Consider the following 13,048-nt stretch of genomic DNA (forward strand, 5'->3'; position numbering starts at 1 on the left):
GTTAAAGGCCTTAAAGAGCAGAAGAATAATGCAGAGGAATGAATTAGTGACTTGGAAGATAGAATAATGGAAATCACCCAATCAGGACAGCAGGCAGAAAATCAACTGAAAACACTTGAAAGCCATATAGGAAATCTATGGGATGATATAAAGCAGGCCAATCTATGCATAATAGAGATTCCAGAAGGAGAAGAAAAAGAAAAGGGGATCGAAAATATATTTGAAGAAAATATGTCTGAAAACGTTCCAAACCTAAAAGAAACAGATATTAAGATATAGGGAGCACAGAGGGACCAAACAAGTTGAGCCCAAATGGGCCCACACGAAGACATATTATAATAAAAATGGCCAAAGTTAAAGAGAGGATTCTAAAGGCAGCAAGAGAGGAGTTCCCATCGTGGTGCAGAGGAAACGAATCCGACTAGGAACCATGAGGTGGCAGGTTCGATCCCTGGCCTTGCTCAGTGGGTTAAGGATCCAGTGTTGCTGTGGCTCTGGTGTAGGCCGGCGGCTACAGCTCCAATTAGACCCCTAGCTTGGGAACCTCCATATGCCATGGGTGCGGCCCTAAAAGACAAAAAAATAAATAAATAAAAAATAAAGGCAGCAAGAGAAAAACACAGAGTTAATTATAAGGGAACCCACATAAGGCTATCGGCTGATTTCTCTACAGAAAAACACAGGCCAGAAGAGAGTGGCAAGATATATTCAAATTAAAGGAAAAATTTTAAGCCTAGAATAATCTACCAAGCAAGAATATTATTTAACATAGAAGGAGAAATAAAGAATTTCTCCAACAAACAAAAACTAAAAGAGTACAGTAATACGAAACACATTATAAAAGAAATACTGAAAGGACTTCTCCAAATAAAAAAGAAGTAAGAAGAAATAGGATGGAGGAAACCACAATTGGAAAGCAATCACTTAAATAAGCCAGTATACAAATCTAAAAGGAAAAAAAAAAATCCTACTGTAAAAGTGACGATAAACACAAGGAGCAGCAAAAGAACAAACATGAAGATGTTAAAAAAGGACTTCAAAATCATAAAAGGTGGGGAAGAAAAGTAAAAAAAATCTAGACTTTGTTTTTAGAATGTGTTTGAGCCTATGACTCTCAGGCTAAAGCAAGCATATATAGGAAGGGGTTAACATACTTGGAAAATAGGGCAACCACAAATCAAAACCAAACATACCAGATATCACTTATATATGGAATCTAATAGATGGCACAAATGAACCCATTTACAGAAAGGAAACAAACTCATGGACTTGGAGAACAGACACGTGGTTTCCAAGGGGGAGGGGGAGCGAGGGGGATGGACCGGGAGTTTGGGATTAGTTGATGCAAACTATTGCATTTGGAGTGGCTAAGCAAGGAGACCGTGCTGAATAGCATAAGGAATTACAGTCACTTGTGAGAAACACGATGGAGGATAATGTGAGAAAAAGAATGTGTGTGTGTGTGTGTGTGCACGAGCACGCGCATGACTGGGTCACTTTGCTGTATGGCAGGTATTGACAGAAAATTGTAAATCAACTCTAATAGAAAAAATTAACATCTTTAAAAAAGAAGAACATGTGGTAATATTGGAATATAACTGAACCATTACTCAACCGTAACAAAGAATAAAACCTTGCCATTTGTGACAACACAGATGTCACGACATGGACATAATACCCTAGAGGGTATTAGGCTAAGTGAAATAATTCAGGCAGAGAAAAAAAATACAGCATGATTTCACTTGTAAGCGGAATCTAAAAAGCGAAACAAAGGAGCAGACATAACAAAACCAAAACAGAGTTATAAATACAGAAAACAAACAGGTGGAGGAGCCAAGAAATAGGCGAGGGAGATGAAAAGGTTCAAACTTTTAGCCACAAAATAAATGAGCAGGAGTTGCTGTTGTGGCGCAGCAGAAACAAATCCAGCTAGGAACCATGAGGTTGTGGGTTCAATCCCTGGCCTCACTCAGTGGGTTAAGGATCTGGCATTGCTGTGGCTGTGGCTGTGGTGTAGGCTGGAGGCTACAGTTCAGTGTCGACCCCCTAGCCTGGGAGCCTCCATATGCCGCGGGTGTGGCCCTAGAAAAGAACAAAAATAAAATAAAATAAAATAAATAAATGAGTAATAGGTATCAAATATGCGGTGTGGGGACCGTAGTCAGTAACTACATAACATCTTTATATGGTGACATATTAACCAATCTTATTGTGCTGATCAGTTTGAAGTGTATAGAAACATCGAATCGTTGCCTTGTACACCAGGAACTAACATAGTGGTGTATGTAGGTCAACTGTACTTCAAAAAACAAACATATAAACAAACTTATACAAAAAGAGATCAGATTTGCGGTTACCCAGAGGCAGGGAGTGGGCAAGAAAGAAGAGGATGAAAGCAGGCAAATGGTACAAACTTCCAGACGTTATATACGTAAGAACTAGGAATGTGCCTACTCACATGTACAACATGGTAAATATTGTCAACGCTGTTGTGTATTATACATGAAAATTCTTTTTTTTTCTTTGCTTTTTAGGGCCACACTAGTGGCATATGGAGGTTCCCAGACTAGGGGTTGAATAGGAACTGCAGCTGCCGGCCTCCACCACAGTCACAGCAACTCAGGATCCAAGCCGAGTCTGTGACCTACACCACAGGGCACGGCAACACCGGATCCTTAACACACTGAGTGAGGCCAGTGATGGAACCCACAACCTCATGGTTCCTAGTCGGGTTCGTTAACTGCTGAGCCATGAAGGGAACTCCCCTATACATGAAAATTCGTAAGACAGTAAGTCCTAAGAGTTCTCAGCACAAGAGAAAAAAAATTTTTTAATTTAAATTAAAAATTTAAACATTTTTTTAGGGAGTTCCCGTCGTGGCGCAGTGGATAACAAATCCGACTAGGAACCATGAGTTGCGGGTTCGGTCCCTGTGCTTGCTCGGTGGGTTAACGATCCGGCGTTGCCGTGAGCTGTGGTGTAGGTTGCAGACTCGGCTCGGATCCCGAGTTGCTGTGGCTCTGGCGTAGGCCGGCGGCTACAGCTCCGATTGGACCCCTAGCCTGGGAACCTCCATATGCCATGGGTACGGCCCAAGAAATAGCAAAAAAAGACAAAAAAAACCCACAACATTTTCTTAATTTCCTTAATTTGGTATCTACATGAGATGAAGGATGTTTTCTAAACTTCTTGTGATAATCACTTCATGATGTATATAAGTCGAATTATTATGCTGTACTACACCTTAAACTTACACAGCGCTATATGTCAACTATATCTCAATACAAGAGAAAAAATGAATAAACGCTTTTAAAAACTGTTTTATGAAAGTAAAACAAATCCTAGTCAGATTTGTTCCTGCTGCTTCATGACGGGAACACTCCCATTCATTTACTTACTTTCCATTTACTGAGTAACCCGCTTGTACAAGGTACCGCTTGAGAAATGTCACGGAATTTCCATTTCGAGGTGATTACATCTCACAGATCAGATGAGATATGTAGACCAGTAACCACAGGAAAGGCTGTGTATGAAGAGGCTCATGGATAGGAACGAACAAAGGATTACAGACACTCAGAGAGGCAAAGCCTCTCTCATTTTGGCCAAGGAGGTCAGGGTAAGTTTCCTGGAGGATGTATGTTGCCGCTGCGAAGTACCATCAAGAAGGTGGAGAGGGAGTTCCCTTCGTGGCGCAGCGGAAATGAATCTGACTAGGAAGCGTGAGATTGCAGGTTCAATCCCTGGCCTTGCTCAGCGGGTTCAAGATCTGGTGTTGCTGTGGCTGTGCCGTAGGCCGGTGGCTGCAGCTCCGATTAGACCCCTAGCCTGGGGACCTCCATATGCTGAAGGTGTGGCCCTAAAAGGACAAAAGACAAAAACAAACAAACAAAAAAAAAAGGAAGGTGGAGAATTTGAGACCTTCTTGGTGGCTCATGGGGTTAAGGATCCAGTGTTGTCACCGCTGTGGCTTGGGTCCCTGTTGTGGTGTGGTTTGATCCCTGGCCCAGGAACTTTTGTGTGCCTGGGGTGTGGCAAAAAAAGAAAAAAAAAAAAAAAGAGAGAGAGAGAGAGAGAGAGAGAGAGAAAATGAGAGAATGTGGAGAATTGAGAATTTTAATTTACAGAAATGGATGCAAAGGAATTGGACATGGAGAATTGGCATGAGCAAAGAAACATAGGTAGGGTGAGATATGTAGAGTGGGTTCCTAAATAACATTCAGATTTTAAAGTCAAAATGCCAAGGATCTTTAAACCCCCTCCTCTGAGGAGGTTGACTAGGCCAATTCACCTGGGGCCTGGCGTGGACATGTTAGTACAGTAACCAGATGGAGAGAGATAGGAGGCCTGGTAGGTTTGGGGGGTCAGGCCCTCCAGATGGAGTCTATTAAGCAACACTGCGAGGAATGGAACACTGCGCACCAAGATTTCTATTAAGCAACACTGCGAGGAATGGAACAGAGGCGCACCAAGATTTCAGTCAAATGTGGGACCTGATTATTTTCTATTTCAATCTAGAGAAATTTCTCAAATGCCAATTTAGCTCAACAAGAATTAGCAGAGCGCCAACCACGAATACCAGGTCCAAGGTTACATGCTCAGGAGCTTATACGTTTAAATAGTTACCCTTCGGATTTCCTACTTTAATGTAATTTTATTTGTCGTCATTCAGTTACAATTTAGGTATAGATTTTAAATAGCCATTCAGTGTTAAAGAGGTTGGGAGACAGAAGTAGAAGAGATTTAAGAGGAAGGAAACAGGACACCTTTGGAGCGAGTGTCGTGTGTCAGACTGCCATGAGCTTTACAGACTGTCTCATCAATGCAGCATGAATATTGGACAGTTTGGTAGAAATGGGGTGGGGGGAAGATATGGAGATGAGGCCAATTCAGAACGAAAGCTGATGCCTCAGTCTTATCGGTGAGATTAAACGTCTATAAATTCTTTACATTTGCCTCCCAAGTGTTTCATTGCATTTCACCACTGAGGCTCGGATGAGTTAGTGAACTTTGCTGAACTCCTGTCCTCTCATCTGAAAACCAGGAATAATTCCCTACCTTATGTCAAATCCCCAGCAGACTGCTTGCTGCCTAAGCAGGTGTTTAATAACGACTTCCTTTTTCCTGTTCCACTAACTGAAAGTGGCCCAACAGGTCTCTGTTTAACCTGAGGGTTTCTTTTAGTAAATTGATGAATCAGGAAAAAGTAGAGGCTATGACAGAAATACATCGGAAGGCAATGAGATAGCAATCTTAGCGATCCCAAAGCACAAATATGCCACTAAGCACAGGGTAAAGCATAGGGAATCTCTACATCCCATCTGAACATTGCCCCCTCAGGTTCAGAAGGCATGTCCGGAAGAATTTCATCAGTCCCATTTGACCATTTGTTTGTTTTGAGGTTTTTTGTTGCTGTTGTTTGTTTGTTTGTTTTTGCTTTTTAGGGCCGCGCCCATGGCATATGGAGGTTCCTGGGCTAGGGGTCTAATTGGAGCTGTAGCTGCCAGCCTACACCACAGCCACAGCAACGCCAGATCTGAGCCACATCGGCAACCTACACCACAGCTCACGGCAACGCCGGATCCTTAACCCACTGAGCGAGGCCAGGGATCAAACCTGCAACCTCGTGGTTCCTAGTCGGATTCGTTGCCACTGTGCCACAATGGGAGCTCCCCATTTGACTATTTGAAGGTTGATTTTAAGAGAAGATATAACACTAGGTAGAGTTGGTCGGTTTCTGAGTGTCAAGCCTCCACCCTATGCTCAGCCCTAGATCAGGTGCGCCGAAGGATTCACAGGGGATACAATCTCTTCCGAAACACAGTACAGACACACATAACACAGAGAAAAGAAGGATGTGCTAGAGTTAAGGGCTAAATGGAGCATTACTGGCAACTGCAGCAGGAATTCAGAGAAAAAGAGGAGGCCACTCCTGGTCAGTGGGGTTAGAAAAGAATGGCCTTGCAGGGATGCTAAAGAGAGAAGGGAGGGAGGATCCTAGGCAGAAAAAGCAAAAAGGTTAAAAGCAGGTAGCCAACAACTAACCTCGTGTGTCGAGGGGACAGTGAGTCTGGTTCCACACAAAGTTTGTATTTGGAGCAGAAGAAAACAAGTTTCAGTAGAAAGTGTGGGCCAAACACAGAGGCCCGGTAGTAAACCGGAGGTGCTGAGCCACCACAAGAGGTGAGAACACAGCACTTTTAAAAGAGCATCCTTGTGGAGTTCCCAATGTGGCTCAGTGGGTTAAAAACCTGACTAGTATCCATGAGGATGTGGATCCCTGGCCTTGCTCAGTGGGTTAAGGATCCGGCGTTGCCATGAGCTGTGGTGTAGGTCGCAGACGTGGCTCGGATCCTGTGCCGCTGTGGCTGTGCCATAGGCCAGCAGCAACAGCTCTGATTAGACCCCTAGCCTGAGAACCTCCACATGCCGCGGGTATGGCCCTAAAAAGACAAAAGACAGGAGTTCCCGTCGAGGCTCAGTGATTAACGAATCTGACTAGGAACCATGAGGTTTCGGGTTTGATCCTTGGCCTTGCACAGTGGGTTAGGGATCTGGTGTTGCCGTGAACTGTGGTGTAGGTCACAGATGTGGCTTGGATCCCGAGTGCTGTGGCTGTGGCGTAGGCCGGCGGCTGTGGCTCTGATTTGACCCCTAGCCTGGGAACCTCCATATGCCTTGTGTGCGGCCCAAGAAATGGCAAAAAGACAAAAAAATAAAATAAAAATAAAAATAAAACAAAATAAAAAGACAAAATAAATAAAATAATGTAATAAATGAGGAAGACAATTTCATCCACAGTAAAAGCCAAAGCCTCAGAGGGTCTACAGTCCAGCCACCAGCTCAGCTCTCCAATCCCAGTCCCAGATGCTCCCTTGCTTTCCTCCCTGGAGCCGCCCAGACCCCTTATAGTCCCTTCATCATGCCAAGCGTGTGTCATCTCAGAACCTTTGCACTCTCACCCCTTCTGCCTGGAAACTTCATCCCTGACATGCACGGGGCTGACCTCTCACCTCCTTCAAGTTTTTGCTCACATGTCACCTTCTCAGAGTGGCCTCTCCGGACCACACTATTTAAGGTTAGACACCACCCTCTTAGTCTTCTATTTTTCATTTTATTTTATTTTTTTGTCTTTTTGCCATTTCTTGGGCTGTTCTTGCAGCATATGGAGGTCAGGGATCGAACCCATAACCTCATGGTTCCTAGTCAGATTCGTTAACCACTGAGCCACGACAGGAACTCCCTGTTTTATTTTTTACATTGCACCTCTCAGCCTCTAAATACTATAGAATATACTGATTTACTGGGTTTATGTTGTCCTCTTCTTCTGCCCAACAGCATACTCCACGAAGGCAGGATTTCTGTCTGCTTTGCCATTAAGGATACCCAATGCCTCGGTATCTAGCACCCTCTCCCAACCCAACCGTTGACTGAACAGATCCGGTAGAACTCATGGTACAAACAGATGATTGCTCTGTTTTAGGGTCTAGGCATCACTGCCACTAACAGTGAGCAAAGAGGCTTCTCACTTAAAAAAAAAAAAAAATGACAGTGTCCAAAATGTGAAAATTCTCACAGCTGCCACCTTGACCTGTTGACTGGTTTTCCAGACACTCAGTTTTTCTTCCTCTTGAAATTGGTAACTTTCTGCAAAATCCTAACTTCACTGCTTTCTTTTTTCCAAGAGTCCCTTTAATCACAATAGCCAACTTGAGAGCTACTTCTACAGAAAAGGAAAATCAGTCATTTCTGTGTTCTTTAGCTATAAAAAATGTCTTTTTTTCTTCTTTGACATTTTCCTTGGCTCCATTATCATGTGTGCCTCTCTGCTCTGGGCTGAGGTGATCCATCTGCAAGCCAGAATTCTCGTGCTGATTCTGCCCAGAATCACCCATAAGTCAGTCAGCTTGTGCACTCACACTTTTTAATCCTCCTTCTCACATTAAGCCCCTGCTTATTTTAGCCTGGCAGGCAAAGGAGCAGCTGCTTGCCTGGAACCCCCTAGGTAGCTAAAGGCCTTATGTGTAGGGGCATGTGAAGAAGGAAGGAGTAAGCTGAACCTGACCCTAAAGTTTCCATCCTTAGCCTTTTTTTTTTTTTTTTTTTCCTTTTCTAGGGCTGCACCCACGCATATGGAGGTTCCCAGGCTAGGGGTCAAATCGGAGCTGTAGCCCGCGGCCTATGCCACAGCCTCAGCAATGCCAGATCCAAGCCATGTCTGCAATCTACACCACAGCTCACGGCAATACTGGATCCTTAACCCAACAAGGGAGGCCAGGGATTGAACCCACAACCTCATGGTTCCTAGTCGGATTCGTTAACCACTGAGCCACGACCAGAACTCCTCCATCCTTAGTCTTAGTTACAGAAACAAAGGTCTTTTTTCCTACTTGCAACCTGTCCAAAGAATGTATCTTCCCATCACCCCACGTATTGTACCTATGCTGATAATTATTAAATATGTAAACATCTAAGTTATTTTTATGTGGAAGGCATAATCAATATATATACTTTTCCAATATGGCCTTAAATATTCCCCCAATTTTCTTCGCTACTGATTTTTTTCCCTCTCTTTCCCTAAGTTATATATGTATTTTCCAAGTAGTTTTTTGTCCATTTAATAGCAGTAAGAGAAGTACAACTGCCTATGTCAGGTGTCAATAAGCTTCTGTATCTTGAAGGACTAGATATAGGGCCCTTAGGCTTTGCAGGCCATACAGAGGTCCTATGATGGAAAGAAGAATGACACCTTTGAGGAAAAACTATCAGTATTTGAAGAGAGCTCAAACACGCTAATGAGCAGATCCCGTTGTGGCTCAGCAGGAACTGACTGGTACCCATGAGAACGAGGGTTTGACCCCTGACCCAGTGGGTTAAGAATCTGGCGTTTCCTTGAGCTGGGGTGTAGGCCAGCAGCTGAAGCTCTGATTCGACTTCCATATGCTGCAGGTGTGGGCCTTAAAAAAAAGCAAAACCAAACAGACCAAAAACGTGCTAATGAGGGCTCACATTTGTGGAGTACCTACTAGTACTGCTAAGTACTTTACACGGATCCTCATGACAATCCTAAGTGGAAGATGTGTTGTTATTCCCTTTCTAAAGATTGAAAAAAAAAAAAAATGAGGCAGTTGGAAGTTCCCTGGTGGCACAGCTGGTTAAGGAGCCAGCACTGTCACTGCCATAGTGCAGTTTCAATCCCTGGCCCAGGAACTTCTGCATGCCCTAGGTATAGCCAAAAAGAAAAAAAAAAGAGAGAGAGAGAGACAGAGAGAGGTAACCTATCCAAAGTGATATAGTAAGTGGTAGAGCAGAAATGAGAATTGTTTGGAGTAGGATAGGACCAGGATATGCAGTGGTTCATAGACCATCAAAATTAAACATTTGGATTTTGAGGTTTTTTTGTTTTTTTTTTTTTTTGGCTTTTTAGAGCCACACCCTCAGCACATGGAGGTTCCCAAGCTAGGGGTCGAATTGGAGCTGCAGTTGCCGACCTACACCACAGCCACAGCAATGCAGGATCTGAGCCAAGTCTGCAACCTACACCACAGCTCATGACAATGCCAGATCCCCCACCCACTGAATGAGGCCAGGGATCAAACATGCATCATCATGGATACTAATTGGATTCATTTCCACTGCACCAGAATGGAACTCCGTGATTTTGATCTTTTCTTGGCCATGACCATGGCCTGTGAAAATTCTCAGGGCAGGGATCAAACCTGAGGCACAGCAGTGACTCAAGCCACAGCCGTGACAACACTGGATTCTTAACCCACTGCACCACAAAGGAACTCTAACATTTTGATTTTATGGTAAGAGAAAAAGGAAGCCACTAATGTGTTAATGAGGTAGGAAAGCCCTGTGTGCGTGCATGTGTGTGTGTGTTAACACAAATGTATTTGCATATGTTCATCTGAGCTGTAGCATGAAAACTAGGCGAAAGGGTGGGAACAGTGGATACTGAGACACCGGGAGGTAACTGCTATCGTGTGGGCAAAAGCCAATGGTGATATTAACAGGACCAGGGGCTTGGCCCTGGAGAAGGACAGAGTGGACGTGTTTGAGACACATCTTGGAGGGACAGCGGATGAGGAGTATGAAGAGACAACAAGAGGGAGGTGTCAAGAATGATCCCTCGGTGTCTGCTTGTCTACCTGGACAGAGGACAACGTCTCTCGCTGTCGTAGAGGACACAGCAAAAGGAGCAAACCCGGGCACAGGGAACAAGGTCATGACTTTGAGCAACGTGGAGACATTTCCAGTGGACAAGCTCAAGAAGACAGCTGTAGCTTTGCCTCATGGCCCAGCAGGTTAAGGATCCCATGTTACGCAGCAGCTGGACTTGCGGCTGTGGCCCAGTTTTGATCCCTGGCCCAGGAACTTCCACAGGCCGTGAATGCAACCGAAAAAAGAAAGAAAGAAAGAGGAGAGGTGTATTCGTGGGTCTGCAGCTCAGAGAAGTCTGGGTGAGAGATGTGGATCTGGGAGCCAGCGGTGGTAAGTGGCCACTGGGAACGGATGAAATGGAGCAAAGGAGAGGGAGGAGTGAGGTTACCTAACAGCCGGGGAGGAAACCCATATTTTCCTTGGCCTTGATTCAGCCCTTCACCCCTTTTCTCACTCATTGATCCACATCCCCGCTTCTGTGAGAGCAAAACAAGTCCAACTGGAGAATCACACCAAGAAAACGATAATGGAGTTAACACTGGGGACACCTTTTATCCAGCTTGAGGCAGTCCTTCTCAAAGGAAATAGCTAACCCAGCAGTTCTATTGTGTCTTAAGCCCTTAGTATCTCAGGCTTCAAAATGCATTTTTTTTTTTTTTTTTTTTTGGTCTTTTGTCCTTTTAGGGCCAAACCCTCGGCGTGTGAAGGTTCCCAGGCTGCTGCCGGCCTACTCCAGAGACACAGCAACGTGGGATCCGAGCCACCTCTGCGACCTACACCACAGCTCACAGCAATGCCGCCAGATCCTCAACCCACTGAGCAAAGCCAGGGATCGAACCTGCAACCTCATGGTTCCTAGTCGGATTCATTAACCACTGAGCCAAAATGGGAACTCCAAAATGCATTTTTCTTATACAATGAAAACTTAGAAATGAACACGCAGAAAGTAACTTGCCAAATAAGGCTCCCCAAAGCTTGGAAGAATTACTGCAGTTTCTGCAGGAGCTTGTGTTACAGATATGGAATAACTTGAGCACCCAGAAAGGTCGATTGTTCTTTATTTGATCTTAGTTTCTTTTATTTAATTAATTAACTTTTTTGGACATACCTGCAACATGTGGAAGTTCCTAGGTCAGGGATTGAACGTGAGCCCCAGCAGTGACACCACCAGCTCCTTAACTGCTAGCGCATCAGGGAACTCCAAACTCTTTTTTATTTTAAAGGTGTGATTACCAGAGCCATGATTTCATCCATAGCCTGCTGGGCATTGAAAATGCACCAAGGAGAAATACACATCTAGCTCTTACGCCATCTACTTACACTATTTTTTTTGTAATGGCCTCACCTGCAGCATATAGGAGTTCCCAGGCCAGAGACTACATCTGAGCCAGAGCTGTGACCAACACTGCAGCTGCAGCAACCTTTAACCCACTGTGGGATCTTTTAACCCACCGCACAAGCCAGTCATCAAACCTGCGCCTCCGTGGTGACCCGAGCACCTGCAGTTGGATTCCTAACCTACTGTGCCGCAGTGGGAACGCCAGCCCATGCTGTTATTAAAAATAGCTTTGGCACAGACGCTTATTTAACATGAGGGTTTTTGTGAGATACAAATCTGAACTTTAAAAGCAAGCAAGCAAACTGTTTCAGTTCGTAAGCCCCTGAGGATGACTGTTCCCCTAAGTTCATCCGTGAAGTTTCTTTTTCCTTGGGATGGGGAATTGAGAGGCTGCTGGGCCATGTGGTGATGAAAACAGGAGCAGTGAGCCTGTCAGCCAGACCAGTATATCTGGGCTGTTCAGCCACCAGGATCAACAGAGCAAATCATTCCAACTACAGTCTGGTGACAATCTGGTTGCCTCTATTAAGAGTGTGTGTCGAGTTGAGTCAGACACATCGCAGCAGGAAACAGGAAACAGATGGCTCGCTCCAATTAGGAGAGTCCCAACAGATTAAGTAAAGATTCTGTACCAAAGTGAGGGACGGACAGAGGAAGGGGTCAGGAGGGCGCGGTGGCCTGGGCCTTAAGAGGTGAGTGAGAGAATGGTTAACAAAACCCAGAGAGAGGAACTCAAAAAAAGCTGCCTGGCGAAGCTCTCCTGGAGAGGAGTTGGGATCTTTCTTGTATGCAGGGATCCTGCCAGCTTTAAGAGACCCAGTAGGGGAGTTCCCGTCATGGCGAAGTGGTTAACGAATCCGACTAGGAACCATGAGGTTGCGGGTTCAGTCCCTGCCCTTGCTCAGTGGGTTAACGATCCGGCGTTGCCGTGAGCTGTGGTGTAGGTTGCAGACGCGGCTCGGATCCCGTGTTGCTGTGGCTCTGACGTAGGCTGGTGGCTACAGCTCCGATTGGACCCCTAGCCTGGGAACCTCCATATGCCGCGGGAGCGGCCCAAGAAATGGCAACAACAACAACAAAAAGACAAAAAAAGACAAAAAAAAAAAAAAAAAAAAAAAAGAGACCCAGTAGGGAAGCCACAAGCAAAGACCCTCACCTCACATTCCTTGCCCCTTCCTGGAGCCCCATCAGCCAAGAGCTGATTCAGGCCGCTCAGGTCAGCCTCCCAGGTCAGAAGGCAGGTGGAGACGGACAGGGAGGACCTGGAGAAGCAAAGCACAGCAGCGTGAAGAGGAGGACAGGCAAGTCAGTGACCCAAATCCATGGACAGAAGTCATGGAGGAGAGGGAGGGTGGGGCAGTGGTTTCATATAAGGAAGCCCAAGAGGTTGATTCGAAAAGTTACACATTCGTTTTATTGTATTGTATTGTACTTTTTCTTTTTAGGGCTGTACCCACCGCATATGGAGGTTCCCAGGCTATGGGTCTAATCAGAGCTGTAGCCATCGGCCTACACCACAGCTCACGGCAACGCCAGATCCTTAAC

At 45.1% G+C, this 13,048-nt stretch overlaps 1 protein-coding gene across 12 annotated transcripts in view; it reads right to left on the reverse strand.

Moving 5' to 3' along the window:
* The window catches only part of HERC6 (HECT and RLD domain containing E3 ubiquitin protein ligase family member 6), a 152,708-nt gene that overhangs the window by 82,344 nt on the left and 57,316 nt on the right, over positions 1-13,048 (reverse strand). For 7 of the 12 annotated variants that reach the window (XM_084973479.1, XM_084973473.1, XM_084973483.1 and 4 more), the window contains one exon: positions 12,660-12,765. The exons of the other annotated variants lie outside the window; for them this stretch is intronic. The gene's annotated coding sequence lies outside the window, so the exon portion shown is untranslated. The remainder of the gene's footprint in view (positions 1-12,659; positions 12,766-13,048) is intronic. 12 annotated transcript variants of the gene reach the window in all.

This window comes from Sus scrofa, chromosome 8 (genome assembly GCF_054392235.1).
Source record: "Sus scrofa isolate SSC_HxYL_T2T_F1_AM1 chromosome 8, Sscrofa_HxYL_maternal_Yorkshire_Landrace_v2.0, whole genome shotgun sequence".
NCBI classification, from domain to species: Eukaryota; Metazoa; Chordata; class Mammalia; order Artiodactyla; family Suidae; genus Sus; species Sus scrofa.